A 13064-nucleotide genomic window follows, 5' to 3' on the forward strand; every position below is an offset into this window, starting at 1 on the left:
TGGTAAGTGTGGGTTGGAATTAGTTTGAGACAGTAATTGTTTTGAGTCCAGGATGACTCTTCTTCCAAGTCCCACTGAGTTTCTCCAAGATTTCTGTTTCTCACTTCAGTTTTCCAGCAGGGCAGAGTTTCTGCATTTATTTTGCACCTCGCTCGAAATTTTCGATGATGTTTACATTTGTTGGTGAAAAGTGTCATGGTTTGTTGAAGGTTTTCACCTTGCTCTCATCAGGACCATTTGCAAGAATCCCAATTGAGGGCAAAGCCACCATGTAGACTTCACAAGAACATGCAGGATAACTGTTGGTGTTCCCCTTGAATTGGTATTCTTGACAATGGACTTGATGACAAGACAAAAACCTTCAACAAGCTGAATTCTATTTTCAGCAAGTCATAGACTTGGAGAGATCAATGATCAAGGGAGAGGAGGGGGGTGGGTTGGGATGAAGATTTAAAGTGAGGTGCAGGAGATTTGGGAAGGGATGTGAGGAAAGATTTTCTTTTCACCCAAGATGGGGAGGGAATCTGGAACTCACTATCTGTAAGGGGGGGCAGAGGCAGGAGCTCCCATAATGTTGAAGACATATTGAGACGTACACTTGCAATGCCAAAGTATTAAAGTGTATGGGCCAAGTAGTGGAACATAGGATCAGAACAGTTAGCTGACAGTTTATGACCAACACAGACTTGAAGGGCTGAAGGGCCTTTTCCTGTTGACACAGCAGAAGGTCCATTGCTACTTTATCCCCTCTCTCCAACAGCAACTCATCATCTCCGTTATTTCCACCTTTTCTCAATGATCTGCATTTGTGAAAAACAAACTTGTGTTAAGCATCCATTTCATTTCTGAATACATAAAATCAGCCCATCCCACGCTGTAGGCAGCAGCATCTACACCCTATCCAGTTACTGTGTAGAAATAATGTTCTCTTGTATGGAACTGAGTTTCCTTCTCTTCTGATATCAGGCAGGTCTTGTTTTCCATTCCTCTGCTACAGGGGACCATGTTCGCAACTATTCTCCCCTGTTCCTGAACCCACTTGAATTCGGAATACCTTGAACAAAACTCCTTCCAGACTTCTCCGCTCCCAGGAAAATAGCTCCACCTTCTCCAATCTATCCAGGAACCAATTCTCGTAAAAACCTCATTATACACTCTCAAATCACTTCACATTGTTCCCGAGACGTTTTGCCCTGATTGAGACACAATACTGCAGTTAAGGTGGTTTTTGATACAAGTTACTTGTAAAGTCCTTGCTTTCTGTTCCCTACTCACTTAATGTCAAAGCACAAGATGCTGCAAACTTTATTCACTGCTTTCCCAACATGCCATGCCACCTTCAATGATTTGTGCTCAGATCCCCGGAGTTCTCTGACACCTTGGAATTGCAGCCGTTTCTTTTTATTGCCTCTCCTCACACCTGCTGCCAAAATGGATTAATTCCCCCTTCTCAGCATTGCCTTTTGTGTCCATGCATTCTGCCTTTGTACTTTGGACGGTTAACACTCCCACCATCAACACTTTACAATCCTCTGAAAGAATCGTCTCGTCCACAAAAGTTGAAACTGTGTCTCGTACAATCAGATCTGTGTCACTGATATTCATCAGGAAAGCCCCAGGTCCTGGAATAGAGCCCTGGCTCTCCCCATTATATACACACATAGGGGAAGGCAGCAGATGGGTTAGAATGCACACACATATGCACTCACGTACTCTGACACACACACACACACACACTCCTACACACAAATACACACAGGCACGCTCTACTACACACACACACACACACACACACTCACACACACACACACTCACACATGCACTCTCTCACAGACTTGTATCCCTTTACACTCACCGAAACACATATACACTCTCTCTCACGCACTCACATCCCCCTCCCCCTGCCCCCGTCAGTTCAACACCGGCATCTCCAAACCATCCTTCCCTATCCATGTATTTGTGCAAATGCCTTTCAAATGTTGTTAACATACCTGCCTCAGCACTTCTTTTTAAAATTAGATGCCCTTCAGCGTGCAAATAGGCCCTTCGGCCGGACAATTCCATGCCGACCATCCGAACAGTAACCCACCAAGACCCATCTCCCTCTGACTAACGCACCTATCACGATGGGCAACTTAGCATGGCCAATTCACCTGACTTGCACATCTTTGGACTGTGAGAGGAAGCCCATGCAGACACGGGGAGAATATGCAATCTCCACACAGACAGTAGCTCAAGTAGGGAATCGAGCCCAGTCCCTGGCGCTCTCAGGCAGCAGTGCTAACCACTGAGCCACTGTGCAGCCCCACACTGCTGGCAGCTCATTCTATATACGTACCACGCTCTGTTCAAAAAAAGTTATCCCTCAGGTTCCCTTCTATTCTTTCCCCACTAATCTTTTACTGATGCCCTCTAGTCCTCAATTGCCCAACTCGATTTAAACGAGACTGTGTGCATTGACCCAGTCCATGCTGATCATGATCTTATACATCTGTACAAGTTCACCCCCACCACACCAGTCTGCGATGCTTCAAAGAATATAGTTTTAGCCTGTCCAAACTCTCCTGAAAACTCAGACTGTTGAGTCCAGGCAACATCCTTGTAAATTTCTTCTGCACTCTTTCGAGTTTAATAACATCCTTCCAGTAGCAAGGTGAGCAAAACTGAACACAACACTCCAAGTGTGGTCTCGGCAACTTCCTGTACAACTGCAACATAACTTCCGAAACTCTATGCTCAGTGCCCTGACTGATGAAGGCCAGTGTGTCAAAAGCCTTCTTCCCTGCCCTGTCTAACTAGGACTCCACTTAGGGAGAACTGTGCACCTCAACTCCAAGGTCCCTCTCTCCTACTACACTCCTTCAGGCCCTACCATCCACTATGAAACCCCTCCCATGATTTGACTTTCCAAAAGGCAAGATCTCATAGTTATCAATATTAAACTCCATTTGCCATTTCTCAGCCCACCTCCCCAGCTGATCAAGGTCCTGCTACAATTTCTGATAACCTTCCTCACTGTCCATGAATCTGCCTATTTTAGTGTCATCAGTAAACTTAATAATCATGCCCTTGGACATTCTCATCCAAAACATTGATATCAATAACAAACAGCAATGGGCCCAGCTCCGACCCCTGAGGCACTCCAGTCTGACAAGCATCCTTCCACTATTACTCTCTGCTTCCTGCCATCAAGGCAATTGTGTAACCAGCTCCCCCGGATTCGATACGATCTAATCTTCCAGAGCACCCTCCCTTGTGGAACCTTATCAAAGGCCTAACTGAAATCCATATGGACTACGGCTTCTGCCCTGCCCTTGTCAACTTTCCTGGTCACTTCATCAAAGAACACCAACAAATCTGTGAGGCACGGTCTCCCATTCACAAATCTGTGGTCACTAATCCAAATCAAACCATGATTTCCCAAACGCATGTATTTCTTATCTCTCAGAGTCCTCTCAAGTAACTTACCCACCACAGATGTTAGATTTACTGGTTGGTTGTTCACATGTTCATCTTTCTAGCCGTTCTTGAATAATGGCACAATATTCGCTACCCTCCAGTTTTCAAGGACCTCACCCGTAGCTAACGATGATGCAAAAATATCAGCCACGGCCCCTGCAGTTTCTTCTCTCGCGTCTCGCAGTGTTTATATAAATATTTGTCAGGACCAGGAGATTTATCCACCTTCTCCAGTAAATTCCTATATCCTCCATGTACCTCCAGGGATTCTCGAGATCCCAGCTGCCTGTATCTGAGCCATGCCAATATTTTTCCAGGTGAAAGCCTCAATATCTCTTGTCATCCAGGATTCCCTATTCCTGCCACCCAATCCTTTCACCCTCACAGGAACATACACACCTTGTACTCCAGCAATCTCCCTTTTAAAGGCCTCCCACTTGCTGGAATTTCCTGAACCTGCAAACAAACTGCTCCAACCAACCCCTGTAAGCTCTTGTCTAATTCCATCAAACTTCACCTTCGCCCAATTCAGAACTTGAACCTGTGGATCAGTTTGGTCCCTCTGCATAACTATTGTGAAATGAATAGAACCATGGCCACTGGTCACAAAGTGTTCCCCCACTGTTCTTTGCTCTGTGTCCCCTCTGTGACCTGTCCTGCCCCATTTCCCAAAAGGAGATCGAGGTTTGTCCCTTCCTGAGTAGAATCCTCGATATACTGCTTGGGGAAACCTTCCTGAATGTACTTAACAAATTCCTCCCCATCTCAGCCATTAACGCTATGGCATTCCCAGTCTATGACGGGAAATTAAAATCTATGTCAACCCTATTGCTCCTGCAAGTGTCCCCAGTCTCCCTGCATATTTGTTCCTTCAATTCCCGTTGACTGTTTGGGGTCCTATAGTCCAACCCCAATAACATCACCATCCCCGTCTGATTTCATAGCACCACCCACAAACCCTCACTGGATGACCCTTCAGTTATTTCATCTCTGATTACTGCTGTGATACTCGGCTTAATCAAAAAGGTATCTTCCCTCCCCTCCACCCACACTCTCTGTCCCACCTGAAGCTCCTGTACCCTGGTACGTACATGGAAGTAGATGCAATTTAATCCAATAGGTATTCCTCGCTCCCTGTCATGTTCCAGTCTGACCTGTCTTCAAATTCCTCTTTCTGATTACTGTATCTCCTTGAGCCTCACATTTGCCTCCCTGCTGTTGAGGATCCCACGCCCCTGCCAATCTAGTTTAAACCCTCCCTTGGAGCATGAGCAAACCTGGCTGCCAAGATATTGGTCCCCTTCCAGTTTAGGTGTAACCCGTCCCTCTTAGACAGGTCAACACTGCCCCAGAAAAGATCCTAATGATCTCCAACTCTGAATCCCTGCCCCTTACACCAATTCTTTAACAACACATCCATCTGCCGTATCCTCCTGTCCTTCCCCTCACTAGCACGTGGCATTCGAAGTAATCAGGAGGTTATCACCAATGAGCACTTGGTTTTTAACGCTCTTCCTTGCGCTCTATAATCATTCTGCAGGACCTCATCCCTACTTCTACTTCTGTTATTTGTGCCAACGTGAACAATAACTTCTGGCTGCACACCTTACCCCTTGGGAACATTCTGCAGCTGCTCTGAGACATCCTGGACTCTGGTGCCTGGGAGACAACACACCATCCTGGATTCCCATCAGCACCCACAGAATCCCCTGTCTCTGTCCCCCTAACTATCGAGTGTGCTATCACTAAGGTCCTGTTTCCCTTTCCCGTTTCCCGCTCTGCCCCAGAGCCAGTGGGATTGCCACCGACCAAGAGTTATAACTGGGGGCAGGGAAATTATGATGCGGTGAGGCATGACTTTGGTTGCGTGGCTTGAAAAAGTAGGCTTCAAGGGTAGGGTGCAATTGATATGTGGAGCTTGTTCAAGGAGCAACTGTTGAGTGTCCTTGATAAGTATATACCTGTCAGGCAGGGAGGAAAGGGTCGTGTGAGGGAGCCGTGGTTTAATAAGAAATTGGAATCCCTTGTTAAAGAGAAGAGGGCGGCCTATGTAAAGATGAGGCATGAAGGTTCAATTGGGGTGATTCAGAGTTTAAGGTAGCCAGGAAGGATCTAAAGAGAGAGTTAAGAGCAGCAAGGAGGGGACATGAAAAGTCCTTGGTTGGTAGGATTAGGGAAAACCCAAAGGCTTTCTATAGGTATGTCAGGAATAAAAGAATGACTAGAGTAGGAATAGGTTCAGTCAAGGATAGTTAGTGGGAAGTTGCGTGTGGAGGCTGAAGAGAGAGGGGAGACACGGAAGGAATACTTTTCGTCAGTATTCTCTCAGGAACAGGACATTGTTGCTAATGTGAATATTGAATCACTATTAATTGGAATGGATGGCTTTGAGGTATGTAGGGAAGAGGTGTTGGAAATTCTGGAAAGAGTGAAAATAGATAAGTCCCTTGGGCCTGATGGCATTTATCCTAGGATTCTCTGGGAAGCAAGGGAGGAGATTGCAGAGCCATTGGCCTTGATTTTTATGTCCTCGTTGTCTACAGGAATAGTGCCAGAAGACTGGAGGATAGCAAATGTGGTTCCCTTGTTCAAGAAGGGGAGTAAGGATAACCCTAGTAACTATAGGCCGGTGAGTCTTACCTCTGTTGTGGGCAAAGTCTTAGAGAGAATTGTAAGGGATAGGATTTATGAACATCTGGATTGGAATAATGTGATCAAGGATAGTCAGCATGGTTTTGTGAAGGGCAGGTCGTGCCTCACAAACCTTACTGAATTCTTTGAGAAGGTGACTAAGGAGGTGGATGAGGGTAAAGCGGTTGATGTGGTGTATATGGATTTTAGTAAGGCATTTGATAAGGTACCCCATAGTAGGCTCATGCAAAAAATACGGAGGTATGGCATTGAGGGTGAGTTGGAGGTTTGGATTAGGAATTGGCTGGCTGGAAGAAGACAGAGGGTAGTAGTTGATGGTAAAGGTTCATCTTGGAGTGCAGTTACTAGCGGTGTTCCGCAAGGATCTGTTTTGGGACCATTGCTGTTTGTCATTTTTATAAATGACCTGGAGGAGGGGCTAGAAGGTTGGGTGAGCAAGTTTGCGGATGATGCGAAAGTCGGTGGAGTTGTTGACAGTGAGGAAGGATGTGGCAGGTTACAGCGGGATATAGATAAGCTGCAGAGCTGGGCAGAAAGGTGGCAAATGGAGTTCAATGTAGGTAAGTGTGAGGTGATTTACATTGGTAAGAGTAACAAGAAGATGGGGTACTGGGTTAATGGTCGGATACTTGGTAGTGTGGATGAGCAGAGGGTAATAGTGCTGTGAAGAAGGCATATCACATACTGACTTTTATTGGTAGAGGAATTGAGTTCCGGAGTCCTGAGGTCATGTTGCAGTTGTATAAGACTCTGGTGCGGCCGCATCTGGAGTATTGTGTGCAGTTTTGGTCGCCATACTATAGGAAGGATGTGGAGGCACTGGAACGGGTGCAGAGGAGGTTTACCAGGATGTTGCCTGGTATGGTAAGAAGATCGTATGAGGAAAGGCTGAGGCACTTGGCGCAGTTTTCATTGGAGAGAAGAATATTTAGGGGTGACTTGATAGAGGTGGACACAGCCTTAAAATTAGAGGGGATCAATTCAGAACAGAAATGCGGAGATATTTCTTCAGCCAGAGAGTGGTGGGCCTGTGGAATTCATTTCCGCAGAGTGCAGTGGAGGCCGGGACGCTAAATGTCTTTAAGGCAGAGATTGATAGATTCTTGTTGTCTCGAGGAATTAAGGGCTACGGGGAGAATGCCGGTAAGTGGAGTTGAAATTGCCATCAGCCATGTTTGAATGGTGGAGTGGACTCGATGGCCGAATGGCCTTACTTCCACTCCTTTGTCTTATGGTCTTATGGTCTAAGGTGCACAAGATGATTAGGGGTTTAGATGGGGTTGACCATGAGAAACTTTTTCCATGTATGGAGTCAGCTATTACGAGGGGCACAGCTGTAAATTAAGGGGTGTAATGTATAGGACAGATGTTAGGGGTAGATTCTTTACTCAGTGAGTTCATGGAATGCCCTGCCGGTAGCAGTGGTGGACTCTCCCTCTTTATGGGCATTTAAACGGGCATTGGACAGACATATGGTTTATAGTGGGCTAGTGCAGGTGATGTGGGCTTGGATCAGCGCAACATCGAGGGCCAAAGGGCCTGTCCTGCGCTGTATTTTTCTATGTTCTATTTTTCTATGTTCTACGTACCTATCCACTCCCTGAGTTCATCCGTCTTCCCGGTCAGCCCTCTTGCATGGAAGTAGATGCAATTTAATCCAATAGGTATTCCTCACTCTCTGTCATGTTCCTGGCTGACCTGTATTTTCGAATTCCTCTTTCTGATTACTGTATCTCCTTGAGCCTCACATTTGCCTCCCTGCTGTTGAGGATCCCACCCCGCTGCCAATCTAGTTTAAACCCTTCCTTGGAGCATGAGAAAACCTGGCTGCCAAGATATTGGTCCCCTTCCAGTTCAGGTGTAACCCATCCCTCTTAGACAGGTCACCACTGCCCCAGAAAAGATCCTAATGATCTCCAACTCTGAATACCTGTCCCTTGCACCAATTCTTTAGCAACACATCCATCTGCCGTATCCTCCTGTCCTTCCCCTCACTAACACGTGGCATTCGAAGTAATCAGGAGATTATCACCAATGAGCTCTTGCTTTTTAACGCTCTTCCTTGCGCTCTATAATCATTCTGCAGGACCTCATCCCTACTTCTACTTCTGTTATTTGTGCCAACGTGAACAATAACTTCTGGCTGCACACCTTACCCCTTGAGAACATTCTGCAGCCGCTCTGAGACATCCTGGACCCTGGTGCCTGGGAGACAACACACCATCCTGGATTCCCATCAGCACCCACAGAATCCCCTGTCTCTGTCCCCCTAACTATCGAGTGTGCTATCACTAAGGTCCTGTTTCCCTTTCCCGTTTCCCGCTCTGCCCCAGAGCCAGTGGGATTGCCACCGACCAGGATACTGCTGCTTTACCCTGAACGGTAACACACCTACCCCACCCACCCCCAACAGGTTCCCAAACGGGATACTTGTTTGCGAGGGGAATGGCCACAGGGGATTCCTGCCCTAACTGCCATCTCAGCTGCTGTCAGACTGAAACGGAATGTTAAAAGGACGTTACCGGAGCTTCCCTGGATTTTTTACTGAGCTGCTGCTCTCTGAAACCTCCCGAAACAAAGCCTTACTGCTCACACTGCTGCCAACACATTGTCCAACAGCACAGCTCTCTCCCCCCACTCCTTATATGCTTTAGTTAGAGAGGGAGGGAAGGAGGGGACATAAATTTGAGAGCATGGGGGAGGGGAGACAGACAGCAGGGGGAGGGGGCAAAGGAGATCACAGAGAGGGGACATTGTGGGGAAGAGAGAGCAAGCTGGGAGGGGGAAGAGTGTGTGAGTGGGGGAGAGGAGGGCAGGGGAAGTTGAGAAAGAGAGCGCAAAGAGGGGTAGAAAGGACAGCGTGGGGAGGGGGAAGGGAGAGTGTGGCGAGGGGGAAAGGAGAGTGTGGGGAGGGGGAAAGGAGAGTGTGGGGAGGGGGAAAGGAGAGCGTGGGGAGAGGGGAAAGTACAGTGTGGATTGGGGGAGAAAGGAGAGTGTGGGAGGAGAGGAGAGTGTGTGGGGGGAATGGAGAGAGTGGGGATGGTGAAAGCAGAAGGTAGGGAGAGGGGAAGGACAGTGTGCGAAGGGGAAATGTAGCAGCCCCCTTGATGCTAAAACATTGGTGGTCATGGACAGCTATATCCCCAACAACTTCCCCATCAAACAAAGGAGAGCCCAGACAGAAAGGCAGTGGGTCTTGCTACACAAAGAAACCAACAGGAACAAGCCACCCAAACAAAGAACAACAACAAAGAAAAAAGACAATTTACAGCCCAGGAACAGGCCCTTCGGCCCTCCAAGCCTGAGCTGATCCAAATCCACTGTCTAAACCGACTCCTAAGCATCTGTATCCCTCTGCTCCCCACCTCCTCATGTATCTGTCCAGACACATCTTAAATGAATCTATCGTGCCTGTCTCTACTACCTCTGCTGGCAACGCATTCCAGGCACCTATTTCCCTGTGTGTAAAATACTTTCCATGTGTATCCCCCTCAAACATTTCACCTCTCACCTTGAACACATGACCTCTCGTCATTGAGTCCCTCACCCTAAGAAAAAAGTTTATCTATATCCACCATGTCTGTAACCTTCATGATTTTGTAAACCTCAATCAGGTCCCCCCGCAATCTCCTTTTTTCGAATAAAAATAAACCAAACCTACTCATCCTCTCTTCATAACTAGCACCTTCCATACCAGGCAACATCCTCGTAAAGCCTCTCTGCACCCTCTCCAAAGCGTCCACATCCTTTTGGTAATGTGGGGACCAGAAATGTACATAGTATTCTAAATGCAGCCGAAACAAAGTCTTGTACAACTTTAAAATGACCTGCTAGCTCTTATACTCAATACCCCGTCCAATGAAGGCAAGCATACCATATGCCTTCTTGACCACTCTATCCACCTGTGAAGCCACTTTCTTGGTTCAATGGACCTGAACTCCCAGATCTCTCTGCTCACCATCTTTTCCCAAGGCACTTTTGTTTACAGTCTAGTTTGCTCTCGAATTAGACTTCCCAAAATGCATCACCTCATATTTGCCTGGATTGAACACCATCTGACTCTTCTCTGCCCAACTCTCCAGTCTATCTATATTTTCCTGTATTCTTTGACAGTCCCCTATGCTTTCTGCTACTCCACCAATCATCGTTTCATCTGCAAACTTATTGAACAGACCAACAATGCCCTCTTCCAGATCATTTATGTACATCACCATCAACAGTGTCCCAGCACTGATCCCTGTGGTACAGAACAGTCACATTTCTCGATTTCGAGAATCTCCCTTCAACTACTAGTCTCTATCTCCTGTTGCTCAACCAGTTCTTTGTCCACCTAGTGAGAACACCCTGCACATCATGTGACTTCACTTTCTCCATTAGTTTACCACGGGGAACCTTATCAAATGCCTTATTATATATGACATCGACAGCCTTTCCTTCATCTACCAACTTGGTCACTTCTTCAAAGATCTCTATTAAGTTGGTAAGTAACGATCTCCCCCACACAAAACCATGTTGCTTATCACTGATAAGCCCATTATTTTTCAAATATAAATAGATTCTATCCCTCAGTACCTTCTCCAGTAACTTCCCCACCTCTGACGTCAGGCTCACTGGTCTGTAGTTATCTGGAATATCCCTACAACACTTCATGCACAGGGGGACAACATGAGTTCTCTCCAGTCCTCCGGCACTTCTCCTGTGTTCAGGATGCGACAAAGCTATCTGTTAGGTCCCCAGCTATTTTCTCTCTCGCCTCCCTCAGCAACCTGGGATAGATCCCATCCGGTCCTTTGGGATTTGTCCACCTTAATATCCTTGAGCCTTCCCAACACTTTTTCCCTCCTTATGTCAACGTGATCCAGAGTAAATAAACTTCGACCTTTAATCTCAAAATTCATCATGTCCCTCTCCTCATTGAATACTGATGCAAAGTAATCATGGAGAATCTCACCCATTTTCTCAGGTTCGACACACAACCTTCCTTCCTTATGCTTTAGTGGACCAACTCTTTCTCTCGATACCCTCTTGCTTCTTATACATAAAGAAAAGGCCTTGGGAATCTCCTTAATTCTGCTCGCTAAAGTTATTTCATGAGCCCTTTTAGCCCACTTGATTCCTCATTTAAGATTGGTCCCATCCTCCTGATATTCCTCCAAGGCCCATTCTGTTCTTCGCTGCCTGGACCTTATGGATGCTTTCCTTTTCCTCTTGGCTAGTCGCACGATTTCTCCTGTCATCCACAGTTCACGAATCTTGCCTTTTCTATCCTTTGTTTTCAAAGGGGCATGCCTATCCGACACTATCTTCAACCTATCTTTGAAAGCCTCCCACACAGCAAATGTGGACTTCCCTTCAAATAGCTGCTCCCAATCCTCATTTCCCAGCTCCTGTCAAATTTTGATATAATTAGCATTTGCCCAGTTTCGTACTTTTCCCTCAGGACCACCTCATCTATGTCTATGATTGACAGTGTTTCAGACAATTAACGGATTCTCCGGATTGGTCCGAACTATAGAACGTTATGAAAAACCATCGACCAAGGCACAAAAACAGGGTTCACCTGCAGACGGTTTTCTTAAATCTTCTGGAGGCGTTCTGAGGAGACCAGCACGGCAAGGGTCAGAGACCAGCTGACCAACCAGAGACCAGCTGATCACCCAGAGAGAGAGTGAGGGAGAGATAAATCAGCCCCACAGGCCCAGAGACTGAGAGAGACACACACACATACAGAGGGGGAGAGAGTCAGAGAGACAGAGAAGGAGAGAGAGACAGGTAGATAGAGAGACAGTGAGAGGGACAGAGTGAGAGAGAGTGAGAGAGAGGGTCAGACAGACAGAGATAGAGCGAGAGAGATAGAGAGACAGAAAGATAGAGAGAGAGACACAGAGAGTGAGAGGCAGAGAGTGAGAGGCTGCGAATATCTCCAAGCGACTCAGGACTTAAACAGCCAGTAGGATTACAGATAGCATGCCTGTAATTAAAGGGTATTGTAACATGTTTCCTGATAAAGACGGGACTGTGTATATTGGGATTGGCTCATGTTTGTACTGATTTGATCGTTTCAGTATTGGTGACACCTGGGCACATTCATTCAGATCATTCCCGTTGGAGTTGTCGAAATTGTTTTAAGGAGAAATTGGACAAGATCTTCATCTCCAGAATTTTCTCATGAACTTCCACTGAGCTGTCTCCCAAGCAATTATATCCCAAAATTGTTTGCAAAACTCCAGCTGAGGTTGGTGTCCTGCCTTCTACACTTGCAGCAACACTCCCAGACCTTTATACTCTATTCTGTTTATAATAAATGACAAAACTCCATTTACCTTCCTTGTTGGAGGTAGAAGATGCAATGATCAGAGGGAGGTCAGTGAAGTGTCTGGATGGACAGTAACAGTCAGGGGGAGGTCAGTGACTTCCCCATTGTTGGAGGTCCATCTTATTCACTGAGACCCCTTCCCTCAGGAAAGGTAGTATGCTGTCCTTACTTGGACCGTCATATGACTCCAGATCATGGAAAATTGGGAATGGGGAATAAATGCTGACCTCACAGTAATGTACACATTCAGTGTGTGAGAAGAATCAGTGAGTGAAATGTTTTTGTTTAAAGTTGGCAGCTCCTACCCGAGAGGACAGAAGGACAGCTCGGAGACATATTTTCACACTTGGAATGAATTGTCTCGATGCAGCATCAGTTGAAATAATTGTCAAAAATTACACAACACCAGGTTCTAGTCCAATAGGTTGAACGTGTCCACCCCAGTCCCACACCAGCACCTTCACATCATGAAATAGGGTGTGATCTCAGGAGTGGACAGTGTTATGGCTGGTAGATTCCAGATTCTGCCTTTGTTATTTCATTATCACGTAACCCCCCCCCTCTGTAATCAGGATTACACTTGTTATTGTAATGGGTTTGTTCATTTCCAGAAATGTGTCAAACAGCAACAAAGCCG

The sequence above is a fragment of the Hemiscyllium ocellatum genome, chromosome 44 (assembly GCF_020745735.1).
Source record: "Hemiscyllium ocellatum isolate sHemOce1 chromosome 44, sHemOce1.pat.X.cur, whole genome shotgun sequence".
Taxonomy (NCBI): Eukaryota; Metazoa; Chordata; class Chondrichthyes; order Orectolobiformes; family Hemiscylliidae; genus Hemiscyllium; species Hemiscyllium ocellatum.